Here is a 12,923-nt window from a genome sequence, read left to right as displayed (position 1 = left end):
GAAAGATAAATCAATCAAAGTGAAATCCAGCACCGACCAAACACTTCCTGCCTTCCACACGGTTACAAAATCAAAGTCTTACGCCAACGCCAGAAGCCTCTAAATTCCAACAAATTAAAGAGATCTCAAGAGACCAGAGGAAAAACTAAAGAGAGGAAGGAGGGAAGCAGCGATGAGGCAGAGTGAGATCCACAGAAACCAGCACATCCAGTCCATCATATATTTGTATTTCTTTTTTACATGAGCAGGACTAATAGAATGAGTGAAGTTGTTTTGTACATCTCTGTTGCTCGATTTTTACGATGCATTTCCGGTTTGGCGTGCACAAAAAAGAAGACAAATTAAGTCAGTCAATGAAGTAAGTCACTTAAGGCAGCAGCTATTGAGAGAACATAAGAGCTGATTATGAGCACGTGGAAACACAAAAGCACACATGACTCCATCGGCTTGCAGAGGAAGACGAGATTTTCAAGAGTATTCGGTTTAACTGGCTCCTTTTTCAAAACTCAGGATCTGACCGAGCGTGGATTATGATGGGTATGACTCATTTAATATAATAATATGTCGCTTTGTAAACGGGAAAAGTGTTTTTGTTTTAACTGTGCGCGTCAGGTCACAACACGTCACAACGGGGGCATGTTACAAAGCTAAGAAAGTGCTCGGAAGTTCCTCAAACATGATCATGTCCTGCTTGGACAGGTTGGGGAGCAACAAAACATCGTGCACACCGTTTATTTAAATGCTGCATAAGTGCATCCAGCAAACCTGGTGAATAAAATTGGCTGGTAGCTAAAATTGCGAGGCTGACTTGATTCGTTGCCTTACGTGGAGCTATGCAAACATTAACAACTTCATGCTGAGCTTTTTACTGTTGCCTGTAGGTTGATGAGGTAACAGCACCATAAAAGCAAAGCAAAAATTATCAGCAAATAATTTACCATAAGCTCAATTGCCTTTATCAATGACCGGATCAGTTGCCTTCAAGGTAAAGGCTGCGTCATGGGCGTCGGTATGATGAAGGTGTGCCAACCCAAATGCTTCCGATTTGATCTAAAAATGTAAACAGTTAACACTTCAACATGGGGCTTCTTGAAATATTCATAAACAGTAAACACAATTTTGGTAAGTTGAAGAGATGCTAAAAATAGATGAGAACTTGACACTCCTAGGATTGGGAAAATCCCCAAAGAAGCCACATCATTGTTTGAGCCGCAGGGTTTTAAACTTTGGGGGGTTATTGGCTTATGTCCTGAACTTTACAGTAAGTCATTATGCAAATGATTTTGCACGAAAGAAAGGCTCGAAAATATTGTTCGAGCCTGTAACATCCTCGTGAAATTGTTGCAATCGAGCATGCTGACTGCTGTTGATGCCTCTGCCGTTCCTTTTGACAATTGCGTTGGCTAGATACTAGTGTTGTTCCGATACCGATACTAGTATCGGCAGAGGCGCCGATACTGCATTAAAACAGTGGTATCGGTATCGGTCAGTACTCACAAGTAACATGCCGATACCATTAATTCCAAGGCTAATATAGGATTTTGGATGCAGCATCTTGTGTCTTGCTTGTGCACGACATTCATTGCAATTGAGAGGCTGCATCAAAGCCTTCTGTATGCTCCGGCATAAAAAAAACAAAAAACAAACAAACACGTATAAATACGTCTTTGGGACACTTAGAGCATTTAAAAAAAACGTATTGACACGTTATTGGGAGTAAATGAGCTAATTCCAATGCTAATATAGGATTCTGGATGCTGCATCTTGTGTCTTGCTGGTGCACGACATTCACTGGTATCTGACATGTTCAATGCATGCCGAGCTAAGATATCCTATTGGCCCTTGAATGCTCTGAACCAATGGCAGGACAGCTTTTTTCATGTTGAGGAAAAAAAAAACGTTAAGTATCGGTATGGTATCGATATCGCCCGATACTGCAAAGCTGGGTATCGGAATCGGTATCGGGGGCCAAAAAACAGTATCGGAACAACGCTACTAGAAACACATCAAGTCTATTGATTATTATGCATGCAGTGTCACAAAGAAGCAAAGAAATACGACAGGAGGAGATGAGCACAAAAGACGAAGCAACGATAAGAAACTTTTCGACTTGTATTAGTGGGGGGAAAGAAAAAAAAATGTCACTAATGGCTTCTGAAAATCCCGCAGGATGAGGCCGTGAATGAGCTGCTGTGTGCGTGTGGGAGAGTAAAGTGGCGCATAATGCCCGGGAATAAGCCTGTAATCTAAGGTATCGAATTCAGCGTGCTGGTTAAAGGCCATCCACGCGGTGAAAGAGCTCTTTGTGGCGTACAGCCTCATTTGCATCCAGTGATAAACGTTGTTTACTCTGCACATGCAGCTCTGTGAAGTGGTACGTAAACGCTGCATGAATGATAGATTTACTGCCTCTGTTGTGAGGGCACACGCACACATTCACACAGGCCAATTCATGCTTCGGGTATGCAAACACGAGCTTCACAGTTACATATTTGCAAACACACTTTTCATGCAATACGACTGTGACATAACACACACACAAACAAGATCCAGTCTAGTGTTTATTAAATTCACAATTGCCGTATTTTCCGCACTATAAGTCGCACCTAAAAGCCTTCAATTTTTTCAAAAGCTGACCATGCGTCTTATAATCCGGTGCGCCTTATATATGGATCAATATTGAGCCGCAACAGGTCAAGAAGCTATCGGTGACCCTGCACGATCGGTGACCCGCATGCGCAGAAGATCCCGCCATCTTGGATCGCTAGCTAATACTAATACTTTACCTCAGAGAAAATAATAAAACAGCTGCTTATTCATTTTGGGAGTGAATGGAGTTGTCAGAAAGCTGCTTTGTAATCTATTAATAAAATTAGACTGATCTATCTGACTTTTTTTGTTGACATTCCCTTTAGCGCAGCACCATCTAATGGATGCATAACGTAATCCCAGCCTCTACTGTAGCGCCTTATATATGGAAAAAGTTTGAAAATATGTCATTCGTTGAAGGTGCGCCTTATAGTGCGGAAAATACGGTACATACCAATTATGTCCGACGGTCATATTTCCGTCACTCAAGCATTGTTTACGTCCGCCGTGTAAATTTGATAAACTCGTAGATATAAGACGCGGCGCTCAGATTTGTGACTTAAGTGCAATCTGATTGGAGGACTAATACATGCTTTGACGTGATGTCATAACACAATTCTTCTCTTGTGTCCATTACAGCACACTACTTTTTTTGTTTTTTGTCCCATTTAAAGCCAAATGCCAGCACAAACCCTCACTTCCTTGTGATGGCAGAATCCCAAATTGAGCCATTTAACTACTGCGGCATGATAAACAACGATCGCTGACACACAGTTGCCTAAATCCTCCCTTTTTGAGAATCGCATGAGGCGATATAGACGTGCACGCAACACACCCGACGTGATTTAGCTGATTTTGACAGAAGCCTGATTGGTGTCTCTGCCTTTGGGTGGGCTGACCTAAAGTGTCCCCAAGGTCTCGTTCCAGGTAGGGAGACAGACAGCGGCCTGGAATCCAACTCCTCTTCATCCCTCTATGACACCTCCCCCCCCCCCAGCACACTCCCGACACCCTTCACGCAGACGACACACGTACTCCACATTGTTCTTCCACTCTGGAACCACACGTTCTCACATTAGCCCCAGTTGTCCACATAGCAGCCCTTGCCCATAGGATGATTTAACACGCATTTCCGCCTTCTGGCTTATTATTGGAGTGAATTTGCAGAGTTTTTTTTTTTTTGTGTTTTTTTTGGGGATCTGTATGACATCAGCTCTGGGTGACTGCAACTCGGGCAATCTGCCGAGCCATGTGGGACAGGGAAAACAGAACATGGGATAAATCAACTAAGTGGGAGAGAAGGAGAGAGAAATGTCAAGTAGCCAAAGATTGAGTGTTCTTTTTTTTTTTTTTTTTAATAAAATTAAATTCTAAGTAGCCCAACTATTGACAGAGCATCCCCATCAAAAATATGCTTTAAAATTAAGACAAAGGTCATAAATATATTAATGTAATGATTATCGTAAGCCGACAGGTTGATTGCAGTGATGTCAAACTGCACTGCATTAATTTGAGTCTCAAATGTAAATTGATTGTTAACTCATTCACTGCCATTGACGGAAAAATACGTCAAATGATACATTTTTGCTGGGCTGGCAGTAAATGTGTTAATGTTATATGTACACAACTAATTTCGCAGTGTTAATTCAACACTGGGAGTTAAATCTTAACACTGTGTCCAGGTGTTTATCAGAGTTGCCGTTAAAGTAACTCTTTCCACAATGTTAACATTTCAGTGTAAAATTAACTCAAAACTGACTAAAAAAAAATATATTAACACTGGCTAATAGTACAATTTAATACTACAGGTTCAATAACTCTGGAGAGAGGAAACGTGACTTTTAATTATTTACACTGGAGACTCAAATAAGTCAGTTAAGGGTTCATTTTACATACTGCTGTGTCGAGATGCAAAGATGTTTTGATATGTCCTTCCTTTTTTGTATTTTTTTTTCGTATTTATTTTTTCTTTCGGATATAGTAATACAACAGCCTTCAACATGGAATTCAACTAGATCACACCCCAAAAGAAAAAATGGCTGACGTGTGAAGCCGTGGTTTATTAAATAAACCCCGTCCCCAGTATACATTTAAGATGCATCAATCAGCAAGACTTCATTTTTAAATCAGTCAAGTGGTTAATGTGTGTTTTTTTTCCCTAAAATGTAGATTACTCCCCCCCCCCCCCCCTTTTGAATTAAAACAGTGTTTTGAGTCCATTTCATCAGGGCAAGTGGCAGATTTTCAAGCCTATTGATATTTGTCGGTCTATATTTTTAAAATATTTATGAAAGCATAACAAGTATAAAGGTAGTTAATCAACCCAAATAACACTTTTGTAAGATTAGTGAATAAAAATTGACCAAATAGTTAGATCAATTTTGAAAACTTGTGTATTTCTTAACTCATTTGCTCCCAAAAACGTATAAAAACGTTCTATTTTAAATATTGGCATGGTCCCAAACACGTTTTTTGTTGTTTTGTTTTTTATGCTAGAACATAGAGATGGCTTTGATACAGCCTCTGACTTGAAGAGGTTGCTTAAGACAATGGTAGTTATTGCAAAAAATAAAACTAAAAATGGCCAGCAGGTGGCAGCAGAGTATAAGAGATCAACCAGGGCCATGTTGCAACAAGCTCTTTTCCCCAGTGTTTTAAACAGGTTTGTGAATAATAATAATAATAATAATAATAATAATAATAATAATAATAATAATAATAATAATAATAATAATAATAATAATGATTAAACTTAGCTAATTGCTGCGAAATGCAAACAGAAACAGATGCACTTTTTTTTTTCCTGATGAAAGAAGAGTCTCTAATCTTTCTTTTGGTAGGTTCCATGTTTTTATAGCAATAGAACACAATATTCTGTGGGCCTTGCGAAATCGGTCAAAATCCAGTATAGCAGAGTGAAGGGGGTTGCTTCAGTGAAAATGGCGGCGAGTGAATGAGTTAACATTTAATCTACTTTATTTTTCCTTTGGTAGGCTGAAAAAAAAATCATGTAATGTAAGTGCTAATAGCAAATCATGTTGGGTCTGTTTTTAGGTACACACAACTTAAGTTAGCAAATATTCCGTGGTCCCTTGCCTGATAAAACTACACGCATTAAATGCTTATGGAGCATTCTGAGCATTATCATATCACGAAACATGAGCTGACCCCCTCACTGTACATGAAAACTTAACTATTCTGGTGCTGCCAAGTCGTTGTCACCCAAATGGCATTTTTCCACTTTTAAATTGAAATGAATATCATGGATAAGCCTTCAGAGGTAACCCGAAACCTGTTTACTTGCCCTAATGCAAACAGTCACCAACGCGCACACGCACAAGCACACGCACGCTTTTCTAAGTGAGTGACACCCACGGCTGTTAGAAGGAAATGGGGGGGGGTATACGGTGTCCAGTGCGGGTGGGTAACTTTGGTGTGGTAATCACAAATAATCCATGTCCACAGTTATGCAGTAATGAGCTGCCTTCAAAGCTTAAACGTTAAATCTCGACCACCATGGCCACACATATTTCAACTTCAAATGCAAATGGCTGCCTATAGAGGAGCACTGCACGTTTTTACACATTTTACCGACACCTTAAAGCTAATAATTAGCGACATTCGATAACACTTTTCAAAAAAAAAATCACTCAAAAAAAATAAAGAAGACAGATAACTTTAAAGAAAGAGCTATATATCCCAAGATGATATTTTGCCTGAAAATGGCATGAAATTAATAATAAAAATAATAATAATATTAATAATAATAAATAAATCATTGTAATATTAACTCTTACTGCCACACGTTATCAAAACGTTATCATTCACGTCATCCTTGAAAACGTTCTATTTCATCAGATTTCGTCATCTTCCATTGTAATTTGATACGCGGGCAGCCCATTGAAGCGATACAATGCTACCATCTGGTGGCCATAGTTAGTGAGTGTTTTTGATTCCACAACCCATTGACCAGGCAGCGCTGCACTTAGACGTTGCACTGCCCATTGATTAAAAAAATAAATAAAACTAAAACTAAAACGTAGTTGACGTCATTTAACGTTTATGGCGGCATACGTTGTGATTTTATTCATCGTGATTAAACGTTTTTGGCAGTCAAAGGGTTAATAAGGCTGACGGAAGCGTGGCTGCCGGTGTACGCCTGCGGCCACCACCAAACATCACCTTTCGTACATCATTGTGAGTGGCACTTGATCATCAAAATAATGACAATTTTCTATTCTTCTAATTTTGAGTTCCTGGTTGTAAAAAGGCTACGCACTGTCACAAGTACCGATATCGTGAAATAAGGCTGACATTCACCCGTGCTTTGATAGTTTTAGTCTAAAGAAATGGAAACAAGGAAAACAGTTGAAGGTGGGGGGAAAAAAACAAAACAATTATTATATTTAGTTGTTTATCAATTCAACCAGAACCGCCAAGTCAAAGGATATTTTCAACAAAATTTTCTTTCACATTTCACTTATTTATTGCAATTTTACTGGCATGCACTGATTAAAAAAAAATAAATAAATAAAATTCCGCCAAGGTTATTTTAGTTAACTAAAACTAACGAAAAACTAAAATTCACAAAACAATTTTGTTAACAAAATAAAATAAAAAGGAAAATGCTTTTTAAAAAAACGGAAACGAATTGAAACTACATTTTATGTTTACAAAAGTAACTACAACTAACAATAATTAGAGGACAGTAAATATGTCCTTCGATTTAGTCTTTGATAATTAATTTCATGCACGAGCCTTTGGGGATGATTTTAAATGTGATTTTTAAGTACGGTCGATGTATTTTGATATTAACCGCCGGTATAAGAAGAAGGTTTGAAAGTGTCACACAGAAATGACATCATCTTGCACTTTCAGATGACGTCACTTTCCATGGTGCTTTTTAAATATTGCGTACAAGTAAATACACTTTTTTTTTTAAAACTAAAACTAATACTGAAACTAAATTAAAACTAAGCAGTTATTAAATAAAAAACTAAAACGAATAAAAACAGAACAGAACCACTTTGAAAACTAATTAAAACTAACTAAATTTAAAAATCAAAACTCAAAACGAATTTATCCAGATTTAAAAAAAAAAATAAATAAAAATTCTTGTTAACGCCATCATTCGACATTCTCAGTCCACATCACGTCCAAGTGGTTCCCACAATGAACAATCTTTTTTTTTTTTTGCTGGAGAGAAATTGTGCATGCGCGACGTTGTGCAGATGTGCTTGCTAACCACAGCAGCTTGCGACCACATAGCAAAGATGCACTGAACCCTGAGGTGCTCCCCACAAGCTTCCAAAACCACCTTGCGTGGCCGCGAACGGCATGTGCTCGTCTCGCACAACTGGACGGGGGACGCCATTTTGTGTACAGCCTCACAATAGGCAAGTCCTTGAAACGTTAAACGGCTCTTCTTCCTTGGCTGTGTTCATGAGCGTCACCTCACTATTGTACAGTATGTTCGAAAATAATCAAATAGCTTTGCTAACGTTATTGTTTCATACTGTCGAGCTGGCTGTGAAGATTTGAATGTGAATTTGAAATGTACAGTAGCTCCGCCCTCAGCTGTTACCGTATCCCCGGTGGAGGGGTTTTTATGTGTTCCAGTGATCCTAGGAGCTAAGTTGTCTGGGATTTTATGCCTCTGCGCGGGTCACCAAGGGCAAATGGCTCTTGGCCGAGGGACCAGACAAGGCACGGCTCAGACACCCCCGAAATAAAAACATTGGATCATGGTTTTCCTCGCCCTGGGTGAGGGTCATCACGGGGCCCTCCATTAGAGCCAAGTCTCTCGATGGCGAGTGCCTACGACCAATGGAGCCCATGGTGGGACCAGCCACAAATTTGGGATGTCAGTCAGATTTGTTTCCAGTGATGGTTGGACTTAGCCATGACTAGCATGTCAGCTAAAAACACTGATGGACGGAATTTCCGGGTGTAGCCGTGACAATTGAGGAGTAGGACAGGATGGATTTAAACGGATGGTGCTTGTGGTCAGAAATAAATGCATCCTTCCCTCCTTCCTCTCTTTAGTTTTTCCTCTGGTCTCTTGAAATCTCCTGAATTTGTTGGAATTTAGAGGTTTCTGGGGTTGGCGTAAGACTCTGGTTTTGTAACCATGCGGATGGCAGGAGGTGTTTGGTTGGTGCTGGATTTCTCTTTGATGGACTGGATGTGCTGGTTTCTGTGGATCTCACTCTGCCTCATCTATCCTTCCGTCCTTCCTCTCTTTAGTTTTTCCTCTGGTCTCTTGAGATTTCTTTAATTTGTTGGAATTTAGAGGTTTCTGGGGTTGATTTTGTAACCATGCGGATGTGTTTGGTCGGTGCTGGATTTTACTTTGATTTATCTTTCTTTTCTTTTGATCTTTTCTGACTTTTTCTCTGGTTTCCTGACCGTCTGAACCTCACGACTCTGGCGAGACTCTGAAGTATCCGGTTAAGGTGACGGGTAATGCGATTTTTTATTAGGTTTTAGGTGAATTAATGAGTAGAAATTTACACGTATTTGCACGCACGCACAGGCACGCACGCGCATACACGCATATCCGCACATACATTTAAATAAATAAATAAATAAATAAATGAATAAATAAATAAATAAATAAATAAAGGGAGAGCAATGATGATAAGACGTTGAATGAACAATTCTGAGCTCTCTCTTAAAAAAAATAAATAAATAAATAAATAAATGCATGAAAAATCTTACATTTTTCAACTGCTTCGGACATACTACTGCTAACACACCTGAAAGGTGAGTTTGATGGCCTGAATGCACAAAAGGGAGAGAGGCAAGTTGAGAACTCTGCCTGCTACACAGATTGTTCCGCTTTCTGTTTCTTTGAAAGGTACCGACCACTAATTTGTATCTGTAAACAAGTCATGGAGGCTTCAAAGTGTCAACACTAAAAAAAAAAATCCCTACAATACCAAATGCCCGCCTGTGTGTGATGTAATGCTTTTTAATCGGGACAAAATATTTGTCATTTCATAGAAGACATTATAGACAAAACAATGTTTTTTTTTTGTCAAAATTAAAAGAAATATATTTGTTTAAAAATATCTTTTAGTGATTTTTTTTTATTTGTCAAAATGTACTACTGGTATCGGCAGTTGGTATCGGTATCGGTCTGAAAAAAACTTCCCTACTGATTATTATAAATTATTAGTAGTGAAGGAGGGCAAATACCAATATTTTGAGCCGATAATCAGTTGTAATAATAATAATAATAATAATAATAATAATAATAATAATAATACAACATTTAATTTGAATTCAAAGAAATCTCAAAGTGCTAAACGAGAAAATATTGATGTCAAAATTAAAAAAAAATAAAAAATCCTAAAGCATATTTGTATTGCGCCAACTTTTCAGATTCTAACAAAAAAATAAAAATAAAAAATTCTGGGAGCTCCCGGGGGTCATCAGCATATCTAAAAAAGTTAAATGAAAACATAGAAAAGTAAATACCTGGCGACCAATTCGGGTTGACTTACCCAAAGATGGCTGGGATAGGCTCCAGCGACACTTTTGTGGATAAGCGGTTCGGAAAATGGATGCTTTCTAGAATAAATGAGTTATCCAAAATTTCAAAAGATCTGAAATATTACATTTTCATATAATTTCAAACAAAAACCGAGAGTTCCAGGGTCAGCTATCAGGTAGCTCTTATAAAGTGAACTGAAAATTTTAATAAATAGTTGAAGTTTGCACAGTTTTAAATTCTAAATGATCTTTTATCTACATTTGTCACAATGTTTAATATCGGTGTTGATAATCAGCCCAGCTGATAATTGGTCTATCCTTATAGGTCAGGGGTGTCCAAACTTTTTCATTTGAGGGCCACATACAGAAAATCAGAAGGACGCAAGGGCCACATAATGTTATGAAGAGAAATTGTGTACAAATAATTTATTTGTGCTTTTGAATATTTCGAAAAATGCAACAGTATATAAACCAATTTATTTGTAATATAGCAGTAGGGTTATTATAGTTTTGGAATTTTTCCATTTTAGTTTTTATATTGTTTTGAGTTTTTTTTTGTTAGTTTTAATTAGTTTTCAGGGTGGATCTGTTAGTTTTTGTATTAGTTTTAGTTCTTTAATAAATGCTTAGTTTTAGTTTAGTTAGTTTCAGTATTAGTTTTAGTTTTTTCATGTGTATTACTTGTGCGCAATATTTAAAAAAAAAACATGGGTGTGACATCATTATTCCGGTTTATATCAAAATAAATCTACTAAAAATCACATTTAAAATCATCCCCAAAGGCTCATGCATTAAATTAATTACCAAAGACTAAAACGAATGACATTTTTGCTATAATTAGTTAGTTTTATTTTAGTTAGTTTTGTAAACATAAAATGTAGTTTCAGTTAGTTTTCGTTTTTTAAGAAGCATCTTTGTTTTTATTTTTATTTCGTTAACGAAATTGTTTTTGTGAATTTTAGTGAACTAAATAGCACCGGTGTTTTTCGATACCCTCCCTTCTTACTTTGACCATCTCCAAACATTTTTGTTTTTATTTTATTTGAACTGAGTCAAATGCCATTTTTAGCATATGTCGCGGGCCACTGAAAATTGGACGGCGGGCCGCAAACGGCCCCCGGGCCGTAGTTTGGACACCTCTGATATAAGACATCACATTATATATTAATTATTGTTGAAGTTATATTATTACTATTAATTGTCACCTTAATTTGATTAATAATTGTAAAATATGCAAACATATTTTACGATGTTGCCGCAATAAAAACGAATCCCTCTCTGATGATGACATCCGTATTATTTTCTCGAATTATTTAGTGTAGACTTTTGACACAACGCTTGTCGTGAATCTCATTAGGGAAAGTGTGCCAACGTTGTGCAATGAATCCATCAATGTGATTGCATGCGTTCATGTTTCTTGAAATGTGCTGCCACCCACAGAGAGATGTCAGTTAAATATTTCAAGGGAGAGTGGCGATGAAGTGTCCAGAGCGGGGGGGGGGGGGGGGGGGGGGGCACATGGCATCTGAAGCTCTCCAACCGAGCATTTGTTGCGTGGACGCAGACACCCGATCCGACATTAGACGGCCTCTGAAGCGATGCGCCGTCGTCGCAGTTCCAGCAAAACAGAAGCTTGCACCAAACGGCCTGCGGCCAAATGAAATGACCTCCATTCACTTTTCTTCTTTCACTATTTACGTTTGTCACATGCTTCGCCTCTCTCGTCGTTATGGACAGTGAGGGGGAAATTCTTGTTTTGCGTATTCTGTAATCCGGGCAATCGCGGCACTTCAACTTCGTCCTTCCTTTATATGAAGGGGCCGACGGGTATGTTTTTGTGCCCTGGTACCCGCCTCTCCCCCTTGCTTTTACACCAGCAAACCACACAGTGGAGCTAAAGCTTTTTGCAAGACCCGGATTAGACAAGCACAAGCTTTATTTTCACAAACGTTCCCTTCAATATTCTGAAATATTTGCATTTATCCAAATGTAGTCTTAATCATGCAAGTTGGTGACCCTTGTTGTCTCGCTATTTTAGTCTGGATTGTTTTGCCATATGAGTAGTTTCAGCATTTTTAAAAAAAAAAATTCCCCCACAATTTTATTTACATAAACATTATTCTAGTACAATTCTAGAATTGTAGTTGAAAATAAATCTGATAGACCTAAAGATGACTGTGAGTAATTTCACCTAACTACAAATTTGACTTGAATTTTCCTCCTCTTAATTGTGAGCCTCACAGGAGGTTGCAGCAGATGTGAGACTTGTGCTTATCTTGCTTACTGTACTTCCAGAAAATCTACAGAAATGTCGGCCATGTGGAAAACCTTCATGGGGACAGAAAAATGACTGAAGAGGAGAAAGCAAAAGAAGAAATACTGCATGGTGAGTTATTTGCTTGTACATCGACAAGAGCAATGTGGTACAAATATTTTAATACCAGTGTTAAACATGGGCAAGAAATATTGTGTCTGTTTTGGGAAAGAATCAGAACTGTTATATGCTGCTTATTTTCTTCAATTCATTTTCCCTTACAATTTTTTTTTGCTTGCAATAAATGCTCCGTCTGTGTAAATACATGTTAGAGTAGTAATAGTTATAAAGAGTTTTTACAAATTATTGAAGTATCTGTCTTTGGATTGCTTCAATCATTTTTTTTTTTTTCGTGCATTACATACAGTGCACAAATTGCAGTTCATATAATGTGCAAATTTCAAAATAAATTCACAATATAAAAATATCCACAATATCAAATATTGAGCAGAATACTTTACTAAATATATATATATATATATATATATATTAGTGCTGTCAAAGTTAAAGCGTTAACTAATTA

The 12,923-nt window shown here is 37.8% G+C and overlaps 1 long non-coding RNA gene across 1 annotated transcript in view; it reads left to right on the top strand.

The window, feature by feature from the left end:
- Positions 1-12,530, top strand: part of LOC144018796 (uncharacterized) — a 49,274-nt gene extending 36,744 nt beyond the window's left edge. The window contains exon 3 of the long non-coding RNA XR_013283517.1: positions 12,382-12,530. This is a non-coding gene — a long non-coding RNA (uncharacterized LOC144018796). The remainder of the gene's footprint in view (positions 1-12,381) is intronic.
- Positions 12,531-12,923: the final 393 nt, after the last annotated feature.

The sequence above is a fragment of the Festucalex cinctus genome, chromosome 5 (assembly GCF_051991245.1).
Source record: "Festucalex cinctus isolate MCC-2025b chromosome 5, RoL_Fcin_1.0, whole genome shotgun sequence".
Lineage (NCBI taxonomy): Eukaryota > Metazoa > Chordata > Actinopteri > Syngnathiformes > Syngnathidae > Festucalex > Festucalex cinctus.
Note: the sequence above shows the minus strand (reverse complement) of the source record. Positions and strands in the feature narration are given on the sequence as shown.